The 14,759-nt window shown below is 40.0% G+C and overlaps 1 protein-coding gene across 3 annotated transcripts in view; it reads left to right on the top strand.

Annotated features, from left to right (window-relative positions):
* The first annotated feature begins 9 nt into the window (after positions 1-9).
* Positions 10-14,759, top strand: part of Arel1 (apoptosis resistant E3 ubiquitin protein ligase 1) — a 48,997-nt gene continuing 34,247 nt past the window's right edge. For 2 of the 3 annotated variants that reach the window (XM_090344481.1, XM_090344479.1), the window contains exon 1: positions 10-159. The gene's annotated coding sequence lies outside the window, so the exon portion shown is untranslated. Of the gene's footprint in view, positions 160-630; positions 761-14,759 lie in introns of those variants that run through there. The other variant, XM_090344480.1, reaches the window with a different exon arrangement.

The raw sequence follows: 14,759 nt of genomic DNA, 5'->3' as shown, positions 1-14,759 counted from the left end.
CCCGGAAAAGCCCCAAGCCGGCTCTCCACACGGGCGGAGACAGGTCTCCGGGCGTTTTGTGGGGAAGGTGCAAGGCGGGTGTTCAGCTCGGTGCTGCCGCCGTCTCGGCGATCTCAGAGCCGGGCCGCCACCGTCGCCGCGCTGCCTCACCTAGCTTGGGTAACGTTTCTCTTCCTCCTCCCAGCCCCATGCTGACCCCCTGCACCACAGAGCTCCAGGGCGGACTGGGGCGGGAGTGTGGGAGTCCCGGCTTGCCCCGTAGTTTGGGGAGACACGATCCCTTTTATCTTCCAACGCAGGGGTGTCAGGTCTCTGTCATCGCGCCCCGAGGCTTTGGTTCCTTCTTTTCCTCGCGGGCATTTTTGCCTCATGCGGCGAGGCGGAGGATTCTTAGCCAACCGCGTATTCCTCTCAGCGAAGAGATGGGGTGAAGCAGCGCTCGAGGTCCCCTGCAATCTGTCGTTAGAAAACTGAGGCACAGGCGTGCGTGTGTCACTACTGGAAAATGGTGGGCAACCCTTGACATGCACTGTGAAGACTTGGCCATTCTTAAGGGAAAAAGGGAGGTTTGGAGACATCCAGAGATAGTTTCCGTTGTTTCTCCCCCCACCCCTCCATCCTCGGTACATGCTATGAACTCTTTTGGAGAGGAGATCACCTGTACACCTTAAGGATGTGTGGAAAGTTTGATATGTGTAGATGCACACACAAAATTTGTTATTCAACTTAGAAGGCTCCTGGACTATGAAAGCCCATCAGGGTGTGTAAAGTTTCTATTTACCTGTCTTGTGTACTGCACTTAGCACTTTATATTACTGGGTTGAGGGGTCTAGTTTGTAGTTGGGTTTTTTTGTTATCAGTTTTAGAAAAAAGGTGATCATTGTCTGATCTTTCTTATAAGACTGTTCATTGGTTAATGAATTTTAGGGTTTGATTGAAGTTAAGACCTCAACTCTGTCTCTTAATTATTAGATGAGCTTCTTTGTCTTTCTGGGCCCCAACTTTGCAAGGGTGTTTCCGCACCCAGGTTTTTTTTTTTTTTTTTTTTTTTTGAGGGGGAAAAAAGGGGCGACTGCTAGTACTGGTAGTACTTGAATTCAGGGCCTCACACTGTCCCTACCACTTGAGCCACCGCTCCGCCTCCAAGAGGTAAGAGTTTTGGATGTGTCTGCCTCAGCTGTCTTTGGACTTGTGTCTTCAGGTCTCAGCCTCCTCAGTAGCCAGGATTACCAGTGTGAGCTACCAGCACTAGTGTTGGTTAAGGTAATAGTAATTGAAATGTGTAAGCCCTGAAAACAGAACCTACCAAAAATTCAACTCTTTAAAGTGCTCTCTTTTATGGTAGAGTTGAAATTTTATGCCAATTGATTTTAACATAATTGGGCTTTTTTGAAACTTGAATGTGTTGATAAACCTTCAAAGCTTTGAAAGGTTTTAGATTTTGAAAAGCTCTTGTGTTGATTTGAATGCAACCCTAATGTTCTTTCTCCTTTCTTTCCCTTTCTTGTTTAAGCATGAGTACATTTAGATAGCTTACATATCTTTAGACTCTGGACTTTTGACATTGTAATCATTTTATTATTGAAGTATCTACAAATACAGTGTGCCCCTCCTACTTTACCCCATTTGAGATCACCAGAAGTTCCTAATCTTTTCAGAACAGCTTGTCTCTGTTAAGCTGTCATTTATGGATAAAGCTAACAGCAGTCACTTAAAAGAAACAATTACCAGTCGGTGATTAGGCAAGCTTTTTAAATTAATATGGCCAGTTACTAAAAGCATTCAAAGACTAATTAATACACACCCAGATTTCCACTCCCCCCAAGAAAATTACAAATGATTAAATTGTAAAATTGTAATTTACATTTAAATTCAGGCACTGCTGGAAAAACCACTTTGTGGTTATATGTACCCTGAATTTTGGAATCCATGAATAAAACATTGATTTTCAAAAGCAGTTTGCAGTTTCTATTTTGAGAATGTTCTGATTTCCTTGATTATTAATAATTGCTGTTAGCTAAAGTAGGATGGAACACTGTAGGAGATAGGAACATAACTTAGAAAAGTGTTTTTGCTGCATTGTAACTTTATCATAATTAGATTATTTCTTTTTCTTTTTATCAGTCTTGGGGCTTGAACTCATGGCCTGGGTACTGTCTGTGACTTTCTTTTTGCTCAAGGCTAGCACTCCACCACTTTGAGCCATACCACCATTTTGGACTTTTACTGTTGATGTGGTATTGAGGAATCAAATGTAGGGTTTCATGCATACAAGGCAAACACTTTATCACGAAACCATATCTCTGCCCCCTCTCCCTTTTTGTTAAGAGCTTGAACATCGAACACTGCCTGGTTGCTGTCCCTTTGCTTTTTAGCTTAATGCTGGCACTCTACTCTCTGAGCCATACCTTCAATTCCTACTTTTTGGTGATTGATTGGAGATAAAAGTCTCATAGGGCCAGAAGTTTGGCCTATTGTTAGAGTGCTTGCCTAGCATGCACGAAGACCTGGGTTCGATTCCTCAATACCACATACATAGAAAAAGCCAGAAATGGTGCTGTGGCTCAAGTGGCAGAGTGCTGGCCTACAGGAAAAAGCCCAAGGACAGTGCTCAGGCCCTGAGTTCAAGCCCCAGGAGTGGTTAAAAAAAAGTCTATGGACTTCACTAGCTGGGCTGGCTTTGAACCATGATTGTCACATCTCAGCCTCCAGAGTAGCTAGGATTACAGGTATGAGCCACCAGTTCCTGGCCAGTCTGAGAATATTGTACTCAGAGGTAGAATATCATTCTTTGATGAGGAGAGGTAATGTTGATTAAGTTGGACAAGAGCAGAAAATAATTGCCTTCAGATACATTGTTATGTGAAAAAAAAAAAAAAAAGATTTTAGGTAGGGAGTGTGGCCTAGTGGCCTAGTGCTTGCCTAGCATACATTAAGCCCTATGTTCCATTCCTTGGTATCACATACACAGAAAAGGCCAGAAGTGGTGCTGTGGTTCAAGTAGTAAAGTGTTAGACTTGAGAAAGCTCAAGAACAGTGCATGGACCCTAGGGACTGGCAAAAAAAGATTTTAATTCTCAGCAGTGAAAAGAGTTTTTTTTACTGGCCCAAAGAATCTCAAGACATTGGACCTACAGTTTGAAAGAAAAATGATAATAAATTTTGTTAAGTGATTATAGATCATGAAGAGATTCCCTAAAGCCATCTTGTATTTCAGTATATTTGCAACCAAATTCTGTGGCGCATACCTGTAATTTTAGCTACTCAAGAGATTGGAAAGATTGCAGTTTGAGGACAGCCAGGTGGGCTGTGCGCGCGCATGTGTGTGTGTGTGTGTGTGTGTGTGTGTGTGTGTGTGTGTGTGTGTGTGTGGTGTGTGTGTGTGTATGTATTTTTTGAGGCATAACAAACAACTGGCATGGTGGTGCATGCATTTTATCTCAATGATTGTAAGAAGAATAAGAGGATTGAATTTCAGGCTGGCCTGAAATGTGAGACTCTTACTTTAAAAATAACCAAAAGGGCCGGAGTTTAGCCTAGTGGTAGAGTGCTTGCCTAGTATGCATGAAGACCTGGGTTCACCTCCTCAGCACCACAAACATAGAAAAGCTGGAAGTGGTGCTGTGGCTCAAGTGGTAGAGTGCTAGAGTTGAGGAAAAAACCCAAGGACAGTGCTCAGGCCCTGAGTTCAAGCCCTAGGACTGGCAAAACAATAATAATAAATAAAAATAACCAAAGCAACAAAGGCAGGAGTCATGACCGAACTGGTAGTCCTTGTCTATTAAGTTTGAAGTCCCAAGTTTAAACCCCAGTACTTCTAAAAAGTGTGAGCGAATTCGCTTTTTGTTTTCATCAAAGGAAACAAAATTAGTGATATTTTCTCCACTTTCAAGTTACATTTTTACATTTATCCTTATGATTCATATATGATAGGACTTTTCCTCCAATTAACATTTATTTCTATGATTTTTCAATTAACTTGGCTGCCATCTGAATGTGGTAGCATGGACAGAATGGTCTCCTAAATATTGACATTGAATAATTTTGTAAGGACAACTGATTTATTGAGGACTCATTTTGCCCTAGCCAGTGTGTTCTAACTGCTTTTCTAGAACTCAGTTCATATTAGATTTGCAAGCAGTTAAATTATGGCAGGTGGTTGAACAGAAGTGAATGAATTGAAATATTTTAGAGCAATTTACCTATTCATCTATCTAGAAGTGGTTCAGCTCAAAAGTATCGTGGTATAGAATATCATTTTTGCCTTTAAATAGCTATCTAATTAGGTTTAAATTTTATTTTACTTAGGTTGTTTCTTTAAAGACTCGTGAATGCTTAGTTTTTTTTGGTAAAGTTTAAAACTTTTGTAGTTGTTTAGGCTTATTAAAATGTAAAAGTTTGAGTGTGTACACACATACATATTTGCATGCAAATTAGCTAGAGCATTCATTTTAGTGCTATTTAGTATTGAATCAACATCTTTTAATTGTATTTTCTATGTACTTCTTAACTAGAGATCAGATAAAGGTAATTTAACAATATACAATATACATTTTCTGCAGTGTTAGTCTAACAGTCAGAACAGACTGCTTGATTTTATCCAGAGATTCAGCCCATGTTTTTTAGCCTGTTTCTTGTTCACTTTGGAAAGATCAAATCTAAAGTAACGCCTTTGTGAAAATGTGGTCAAGCTATTAGGAAGAGAAAGCTGCTTCTCTTGTGTGATCTAATTTTCCATGTCATGGTAAAGAAGGGAACTTAGGGCTGTACAAATGATTTATAGAAAGGAGTTGGGGGTCTGGAGTTTGGCCTAGTGGTAAGAGTGCTTGCCTAGCATTCATGAAAACTGAGGTTTGATTCCTTGGTACCACATATATAGAAAAAGGCTGGAAATGATTCTGTGGCTCCAGTGGTAGAGCTCTAGCCTTGAGAAAGCCCAAGGACAGTGCTCAGGCCCTGAGTTCAAGGCCCAGGACTGGCAAAAAAAAAAAAAAAAGAAAAGAAAGGAGTTGGAAAAAATTTTGAAGAATATTTTAGCCTAGTATTACATGCCTTGGGGAAGTGATTAGGATGGCAGGATCAGAACCTAAGGGTAGTAAGAAACTGAGGGGAAGCAAACATGTGAGTAAAACCAAATTTATTGTAAAATAATTTTTATAGTAAATGTAAAATTACCTCTCCTTCTTTCCTTCCTTCTTCTCCTTCCCTCCTTCCTTCCTTCCTTTCTTTTCTCCATTCAGTTATTCTCATAGTTTGACCAGACTTAAAGACTAAGGAACTTTGAGAGGATTACAGTTTTCCTAGATCTTATCGGGTACGATGATTAATATCAATTAATACACATTTGAAGATATTAATAAATATTTAGTAACTCTGATAACTGTTTTAACAGAAATTCTGTTTTGAATACTTAAGTGTTGGGTTATTTCTTCAAACTGAGCCATCTTAGGTTACCATTTTTGTGGTTAAGTTTACCAGTTAGAATTGAACAGAAACCTTTAAAATGCTTATTTAAGATCTTTTGTCTTATCAATTATATAATTTACTTTCCTTAAAATTGAAAAGAATGAAGCATAAGAGTGAGAAATTGTGTTAGCTGTTAAGTGTGTGTGTGTGTGTGTGTGAGAGAGAGAGAGAGAAAGAGAGAGAGAGAGAGAGACAGAGAGCGAGACAGAGAGAGAGAGAGACAGAGAGAGAGAGCGTGTGCGCGAGAGAGCATTCCAGTTTTACCTCAGTGAGCTATGTATCTGGCTGTTTGCCTGCCATTTCATGCACACTTAATGAAATAATAACTTCCTAGACTTATTGAGGGAGACGGCCTGTCAGGTTCCAAGAATTAGGTTTAAAAATCTTCCTGTTTCAGCCAAGATTTACTGGCTCAGAGTTATCTAAGTATGAAAGCTGCCCTATGATGGGAACATGGAAGTATGTCCTAATTCTGCAAATCAGCAGTTTGTTTTGTTTACAGGGAAAAAAATTCAGAATAAGAGAAAGTAGTAAACAGAAGCTAATACTTTTCTCTTAAAAAATACATAAAAGTCAGTGAGGGTGACTCATGCCTGTAATCCTAGCAAATCAGGAGGCTGGGATCTGAGGATCATGGTTCAAAGCCAGCCTGGACATGAAAGTCCCTGAGTCTCTCCAATTAACCAGAAAACTGGAAGTGGCACTGTGGCTCCAAGTGGTAGAACAGTAGTCTTGAGTTGAAGAGCTCAGAGACAGCATTGAGGCCCAGAATTCAAGCCCCACAACTGGGGAGGGTGGGGAGAACCCATAAAATCTTTGATTTGCTGACTTAGGTACCACACTGTCATCTCCAAAAGCATTGGAAATGAAAGACTGGCCGCCCATGACTGGAAAAGTGGCTTAGTGTTAGAGTGCTTGCCTAGCATGCCTGAAGCCCTGGGTTCAATTCCTCAGTACCACACAAACAGAAAAAAAACAGAAGTGGCGCTGTGGCTCAAGTGGTAGAGTTCTAGCCTTGAGCAAAAGCAGCTCAGAGACAGGGTCCAGTCCCTGAGTTCTAGCCACAGGACTGGCAATGAGAAATAGAGGGAGGGAGGAAGGAAGGAAGAAAAGGCAAGACAAGACTGACTCAGTACATGTACATGAACATTAAGAGAGAAAACCAGGAAAAATAAAATGTATACTAGGTGTGGTGGCTCAGGCTTATAATCTCAGTACTAGGAATCCAAGGCAAGAAAATGGCAAGTTCCAATGCCAGTGGGGGCTAAGAACCTTCTTAAGGGGAAAAAGAAAAACAACAACAAAACCCAAACCAAGAAACAAAACAACATGCTGGGCACCAGTAGCTCATGCCATAACCCTAGCTATTCAGGAGGCTGAGATTTTAGGATCACCATTTGTTTTTATTTCTGGTTGTGGGACTTGAACTCTGGGCCTGGCCACTGTCCCTGCGTTCTGCAGCTCAAGGCTACTGCCCTACCCCTTGAGCCACAATGCTACTTCTGGTTTTCTAGTGATTAATTGGAGATAAGAGTCTCAGGGACTTTTTAGTGCCTGGGCTGGCTTTGAACCAAGATTCTGGGATCTCAGCCTCCTGAGTAGCTAGGTTACAGGTGTGAGCCACCATGCCTTGCTGAGTTTGAAGTTTTAACTTGCCTTGCAGCATGTCTTCTAGGGCAAGTATTTCCTAAACTTCTGTCATTTGCCCACCATGGTTGTCATTTGCTGCATCCTTAAGCCAGCTAAAACGTGTTTCTCTCCTTTAATGTGTTCCTTTAAATCTCTCATTATTGAAGTGGAACACTAAGAGATGTCTATATCACCTGATAGAATTTTCGGTAGGGCATTTTAGTGAAGATGCCTTATTATCTATGCAATGATGAAGAATCCTGATCAGCAACTGGTTTAGGTCAGACACAATACAAAGTATCTTTCCCTATGTGCTGAATTGAGTCCAACCCAGTGCCTCATTAGTGTATGCTAGGGAAGCCCCTATACTACCACCAAGTGATACCTCCCTGTTCTATTAAAGAAGTATCCTTTATTTTTTATTTTTATTTATTTATTTATTTATTTATTTATTTTATTTTTACCAGTCCTGGGCTTGAGCTCAGGGCCTGAGCACTGTCCTTGGGTTTTCTCAAGGCTAGAGCTCTACCACTTGAACCTTAGCACCACTTCCAGCTTTTTTTTTTTCTATGTATGTGGTACCGAGGAATCGAACCCGGGTCTTCATGCATGCTAGGCAAGCACTTTAACCACTAGACCAAACTCCCAGCCCGTATCCTTTTTTTTTAATAACTAAGAAATTCTTAGTTTAGAAGATCATTTTTTTATTCTGATTGCTACAAGTGCTTTAACTTCTTACCATAACATTTGCTTAAACATTGTGTTAAACACTAACATTTTTATGCCTCATGTGTTGGTGCATACCTGTAATCCCAGTATTTGGAAGGCTAAGACAAAAGGATTGGGAGTTCAGAACTAGTCTGGACTGGGTAGTAAGACCCTTTTTCAAACAGAACAAAAATAAACAGTTCTCCCCACAGAAACATTTTCTAGTTTATTAATTTGAATAAATTATTGAGCATTAAGAAAAACAACATCCCCAACATATGGGATCATAATTAGGACTCTTTTTGAATCAGTAATTTTAGAAACTAATATTTTCTGGATTCTGGGTTTAGGGTAATGAATTTGACGGGGACATAATTTTTTTTAATTGAAGAAGGAACTTTATTGACATCAAGATCTACTGATGTTTATGCGAGGTTCTGTCTGCCATAATCATCCCAGCAGTCCTGAGGGAGAGCCATTTTGCACCAAAGTGCCCAGATTTTTGCAGGCTAGGTATGATAGATTCAACAACATTTGTCCTGTGAATGCTATTTTGTATAATTTCCTCAGTAGGCTTTGTAGAAGAATTTTTTGATAATGATTTAATCTTTCTTCTGAGCTTGTTCTGTGCTTGTGAGGGGAATAAGGTTGAGGGTTGGGTGCTTTAATCTTGCTAATTAGCTACATTTCTGTCTCTTCCTGTTTAGATTATTTCTTTTGAATGACTCAGGCTCTTTAGAGTAAATGTTCACTATGTAAGATATTCAACCATTTTCTCACTCAAGGAACATAAAATTTTAAAAAATTATATTTTTCTAGATGTCCCATGAGGTTATAAAATCAACAGTGGTAAGCAGTCATTTCTGTTTCTTCCTATTTTGGTCACATTAGCTTTCAGTCTTTTTTTTTTTCCCCTCCAAACTATGAGAAGTTGAATAGATTTGAGCCATGCTTTTGTATTTGCTACATATTTCATTTGAGTCTGAATAATTTTAGCTCCAGTGTGTGTGTGTGTGTGTGTGTGTGTGTGTGTGTGTGTGTGTGTGTGTGTATTGGTCATGGGGCTTGAACTCTGGGCCTGGGTACTGTCCGGAGCTCTTCAGCTCAAAGCTAGAGCTTACCACTTGAGTTACAACGCCACTTCCAGTTTTCTGGTGGTTAATTGAGGATAAGAGTCTCATGGTCTCTTGTGCCCAGGCTGGCTTTGAACCACGATCCTCAGATCTCAGCCTCCTGAGTAGCTAGTATTACAGGTGTGAGCCACCAGTGCCTGGCTAATTCTAGCTCTTTTTAAAGAGAATGTTTCACTAAAGACTGAATTTAAATTGACTTAAGGGATATAGAATTACTTTTGTGTTGATCAGCTTGACCTTTGTAAGCATAAATTTTAAGTAACATGATAATAAAGTAACTTTCACCAGCTTCCCTGTAGGTGATAGTAGCATAAAATGATGAGAATGCGCATATAAAAACATCCTTTTGGGTTTTGGTTTTGTTTTTTGTCGGTCATGGAGCTGAACTCTGGGCCTGGGTGCTATCCCTGAGCTTTTCAGCTCAAGGCTACTGTCCTACCTCTTGAGCCACAATGCCACTTACGATTTTCTGGTCATTAATTCGAGATAAGAGTCTCACACACTTTTTAGTGCCTGAGCTGGCTTTGAACCTCGATCCTCAGATCTCAGCCTCCTTAGTAGCTAGGATGAGAGGCGTGAGCCGCCAATGCCTGGCAAAACCTTTTTAATATAGAAGGTAAGTAGTTAATTGTTCCTGGCTGAACCCCAGTGTTCATGTTCTGCTATGGAATTTAGAGTTTTTTCTTCCCCTTTCAGAATCGGCCTCAGAGATGGTGAAACCTTGGCTAAATTTAGATATACCATTTATTAGGTAGAAAAGGATCTGTTAGATAAAAATCCTCCTAAGATCAGAAATAGAGTATATTTTAAATAATTCTTGGTAATGTGGGAAGTTGAATTTGAAAGAAGCAAAGACATAATGCTGGATAATCATTAGATTAATGGAATGTAGGAACTTAAAAATCTTGCTGAAAAAATTGATGAGACTTTTTTTTGTCTTGTCAAACATCTAGCTAAAATTTAAAAGAGAGATAGTTTTGAAAGTTGTTATGGAATAAAGTTAAGCAAAGATTAAAAAAACAGGAGGCTAGGAGTGTGGCCTAATGGTAGAGTGCTTCCCTACGAAGCCCTGGGTTTGATTCCTTGGTACCACAAACACATAAAAAAAGCCGGAAGTAGCTGGGCTCTGATGGCTCATGCCTATAATCCCAGCTACTCAGGAGGCTGAGATCTGAGGATTGCAGTTCAAAGCCAGCCCAGGCATAAAAGTCCATGAGACTTGTCTCCAATTAACCACCGGAAAAAATGGAATTGTTGCTATGGCTAAAATGGTAGAGGGGTAACCTTGAGCTAAAAGCTCAGGTATAGCACCCAGGCCAAGAGTTCAAGCTCCACGATGAACCAAAAAAAAAAAACAAAACAAAGCTAGAAGTGGTGCTGTAGTTCGTGTGGTAGAGGGCTAGCCTTGAGAAAGCTCAAGAACAGTGCCTAGGCCCTAAATTTGAGCCCCAAGACTGGCAAAAGTAAAAAGTAAATAAAACACAAGAAATACAAACTAGAGAAAGACAAAAGTTGGTAAGTGGGATTTCATCAAAGTTAGAAATGCTTGATCTTTAAAAAAAAAAATCTAAGCTGGGCACCTGTGGCTTATCCCTGTAATCCTAGTTACTCAGGAGACTGAGACCTGAGGATTGTGGTTCAAAGCCAGTCCAGACACGAAAGTCCATGAGACTCATATCTTCAGTTAATCACCAGAACACTGGAAGTGGTGCTGTGGCTCAAAGTAGTAGAGTCCTAGCTTTGCGCTGAAGAGCTCAAGGGACAGCCCCGTGAGCACCCAGAATTCAAGCCCCATGACCAACCAAAAGCAAAACAAAAAACCCTCACATCTATTTTCTGTTAAAATAAAAAGGCAAGCTACAGAATATACTTGCCAAACATGACCCCAAATTGCTTATATTTAGAATATATAAAAGAACCCTTAGAGGTAAGGAGACAGCTACTCCATTTTTTTTTTCAGTGACAAAAAGGAATTGAACAGACACTTCACCAAAGAAACAATACAAATAGACAATAGCACCTGAAAAGATGTTCAGCATCCCTCAGGAAAATACCAATTAAAGTTACCATTTCATAGCTGTTAGAATTGCTAAAATTAAAACCATCAGTAATACAAAGTGTTGGTGGATGCGGAGCAACTGGAGCTCTATAGAAATGCAAAATTGTTCAGCTGCTTTGAAAAACAATTTGGCAGTTTCTTAAAAGTGAAATATATGCTTACCATATGAACCAGTAATTCTATTCCTATGTATTTACTCAAGAGAAATGAAAATGTGTCCACAGAAAGACTTGTACTTAGATGTTCATAACAGCTTTATTCATGACGTTTCCAAGTTGGATATAACTCAGTGTCCATCTGGTGGATGGATAAATAACTTGCACTGCATCAATTGAATAGACTATGTAGCAATAAAGAGAAATGAACTGGGAAAATGGATGGAAATAAAATAGAGATTGTCATGTTAAGCAAAATAAGCCAGACACACACACACACACACACACACAAATACCTATGACATATTTTCTTTTCTTTTCCTTTTTTTTTTGCCAGTCCTGGGCTTGAGCTCAGGGCCTGAGCACTGTCCTTGGACTTTCTCAAGCTCTACCACTTGAGTCTCAGCATCACTTCGGGCTTTTTTCTATGTATGTGGTACCAAGGAATCGAATCCGAGTCTTCATGAATGCTAAGCAAGCACTCTACCATTAGGCCAAACTCCCGGCCCCAGTATGGTACATTTTCTCATATGTGAAATCTTGCTTAAAAACCTATGACTCTGGGGGGTGGGGGGGAGGGTAATGGGTACCAAGACATGTGAAAGGGTATCAATGTATGTGAATTAATGCACCTTCTATCTGGCAAATATCATGTAACCCTTTTATTAATTACAATAAAAAATTAAAAAAAATCTATGACTCTATAGACATAAGGTTTTGTTGCATAGATTAATATGTATCTATGATATACAAACCCTTAGCCTAATTTTGATTATGTTCTAAAAACTAAGTGCCAGTGATTATACATAGAGATTCCCTTCTTGAATGCTTGTTAAACATGTCATTTGAAATATGATTAAAAATCAATGTTAATAAATTCTTTAATAAGAAAGACAATGTAGGGGCCGGCAGTTTGGCCTAGTGGTTAAAGTGCTTGCCTAGCATGCATGAAGACCCGGGTTCGATTCCTCGGTTCCACATATAGAAAAAAGCCAGAAGTGGTGCTGAGGCTCAAGTGGTAGAGCTCTAGCCTTGAGAAAGTCCAAGGACAGTGCTCAGGCTCTGAGCTCAAGCCCAGGACTGGCAAAAAATAAAGACAATGTAGAAGAAGCAGTACTTAGGAAGATATGGACAAGAGACAGTAATATGGATGAAAATATGATCAAAGTACATTATGTACATGTATGCAAATATCAATGAAACATTATCATCATCATTATTGTCAGACATAGGGCTTGAACTCTGGGCCTGGGACCAGTCCCTGAGCTCTTCAGCTCAAGGCTAGCACTCTACTACTTGAGCCACAACATCACTTCTGGTTTTCTGAGGTTAATTGGAGATAAGAGTCTCATGTTCTTTAGTGCCCAGGCTGGCTTTGAACCATGATCCTCAGATCTCAGCCTCCTGAGTAGCTAGGATTATAGGTGTGAGCCACCAGCACCCAGCTGAAACCCATTTTGGACAATTAGTATATACTAATAAAGATGAAAAAGACATTTCTAGTTCTATTTGATGACAGTTAAGTTAAAAACTAAAAGAATACCGATAATAGTGTGTGTGAACTTAAAAACAGTTGAACTATGGGCTGGGAGTTTGGCCTAGTGGTAGAGTGTTTGCCTAGCATACACGAAAGACCCGGGTCCGATTCTTGGTACCACATAGAAAAAAGCCAGAAATGGTGCTATGGCTCAAGTGGTAGAGTGCTAGCTTTGAGAAAGTCCAAGGACAGCGCTAGATCAGGCCCTGAGTTCAAGCCCCAGGAGTAGCAAAAAAAAAAAAACAATGAAAAATCCCACACACAACAGACTGCATTTTATTTTATTTTGTTACTTTAGTTTACTATGCTTTTTTTTTTTTTTTTTTTTGGGCTTAAGGCTACCACCCTACCCTTGTGCCAAGCCCCACTTCCCATTTTCTAGAGGTTAATTGGAGATAAGAGTTCTGTCAGGTCCTTTTGTGCCTCGGCTGGCTTTGAACATCAGTACTCAGATCTCAGCCTCCTGAGTAGCTAGGATTATAGGCGTGAACCATTGCACCTGGCTTTTGCTTTCATTTTTGAAAGCTGTCTAGTCATGTAGCCCAGGCTACACCTTCCTGCCTCAACCTACCCAATGCTAGATTACATGCTAGCCTCTTAACCTTGTCTCCGAGTCAAGGATCTTTCTTCTTTAGGTATCTTTCATATTGCCCCACAATTATTTCTTTTGAGATGTATTACCTTTGTTCTTCCTTCAGTAAAAATACCTCTTGTGTCTGGGTGCCAGTGGCTCACACCTGTAAGTTTAGCTACTCGGGAGGCTGAAATCTAAAGATCATGATTCAAAGCTAGCCAAACAAGAATAGCCAGAAGACCCTTATCCTAGTTTATCACCAAAGAGCTCAAGAGTGAAGCAGTGACTCAAATATTTGAACAGAAAAGCTTAGCTTCTAGGACATACCAAAAAAAAGTGTTTTATTGTCTAAAATAAGTCATTATTCCTTTAAAATTTCAAGTTAAATATTTCTAAACTCTCATTCTTCCTGACCCAAGATTGTCTGTGGTCCCTTCTTGGGTTCTTTTGGCTATATAAGCGTTCCTGTTTGAGAGTGTAGGCTCTGGAAGTAGATTGCCTATTTAGTTATAAACTGGATGATTTTATTAGCAAGTTAACTAGTTCCTATGGCTCTGTTTCCTAATCTAATGTTATTCTTAATGGATAATAATATGCTTGCTTGGTGTGTTCTGAGAGTTAAATGAACTAATTCAAGTGAGGTGACTAGTTAAGTTCTCTATAAAAATAGATTCATGTCACTATCAAAATAGTCATCTAGGAATGGAGCATTTTTGAAGTTGCTTTGTTTCCACCTGGGAGCTTGCTGGAAAAGTAGTTACCTTCCTGGGTAGACTTTAGTTGTCTTTGTCACTTACTGAGAGCTGCTGTGACACAAAACTGCCATGATAACTTTGCTCTTGGTACTGTGGTTTGTCTTTTATGTGTGTGGTACTGCAGTTTGAACTTGGTCTCAGTCTTTTTTTTTTTTTTTTTTTTTTAGTTTTTTATTTTTAGCAAGACTTTTGTGATTTTGCAACTATGTCTATAATCTTTCTGTGTCTCTTGCATAACTGGGATTACTGGTTAGAATTACCTTGCTTAGCTTGTAAGTTTGAGGTCCCATTAACTTCTTTGTTGTTGGTTTTTTTTGTTTGTTTGTTTGTTTGTTTTTTTTGCCAGTTCTGGGCGGGAGCTCGGAGCCTGAGCACTGTCCTTGGACTTTCTCAAGGCTAGAGCTCTATCACTTGAGCCTCAGCACCACTTCTGGCTTTTTCTACGTATGTGGTACCGAGGAATCAAACCCTGGTCTTCGTGCATGCTAGGCAAGCACTTAACCACTAGGCCAAACTCCAGGCCTCTGGGCCTGGGTGCTGTCCCTGAGCTCTTCAGCTGAAGGCTACTGCCCTACCCCTTAAGCCACAGTGCCACTTCCAGTTTTCTAGCTAGCTTTGAACTGCGATCCTCCAATCCTCGGATCTCAGCCTCCTGAATAGCCAGGATTACAGGTGTGAGCCATGACTCTCGACTAATACTTTTTTTTATGCTGTTACTTGCACTTGAACTCAGGGCCTAAACA

Source organism: Megascapheus bottae, chromosome 14 (genome assembly GCF_031878675.1).
Source record: "Megascapheus bottae isolate mThoBot1 chromosome 14, mThoBot2.hap1, whole genome shotgun sequence".
Lineage (NCBI taxonomy): Eukaryota > Metazoa > Chordata > Mammalia > Rodentia > Geomyidae > Megascapheus > Megascapheus bottae.
The sequence above is the reverse complement of the archived record's forward strand: the minus strand, read 5'-3'. Positions and strand labels throughout refer to the sequence as shown.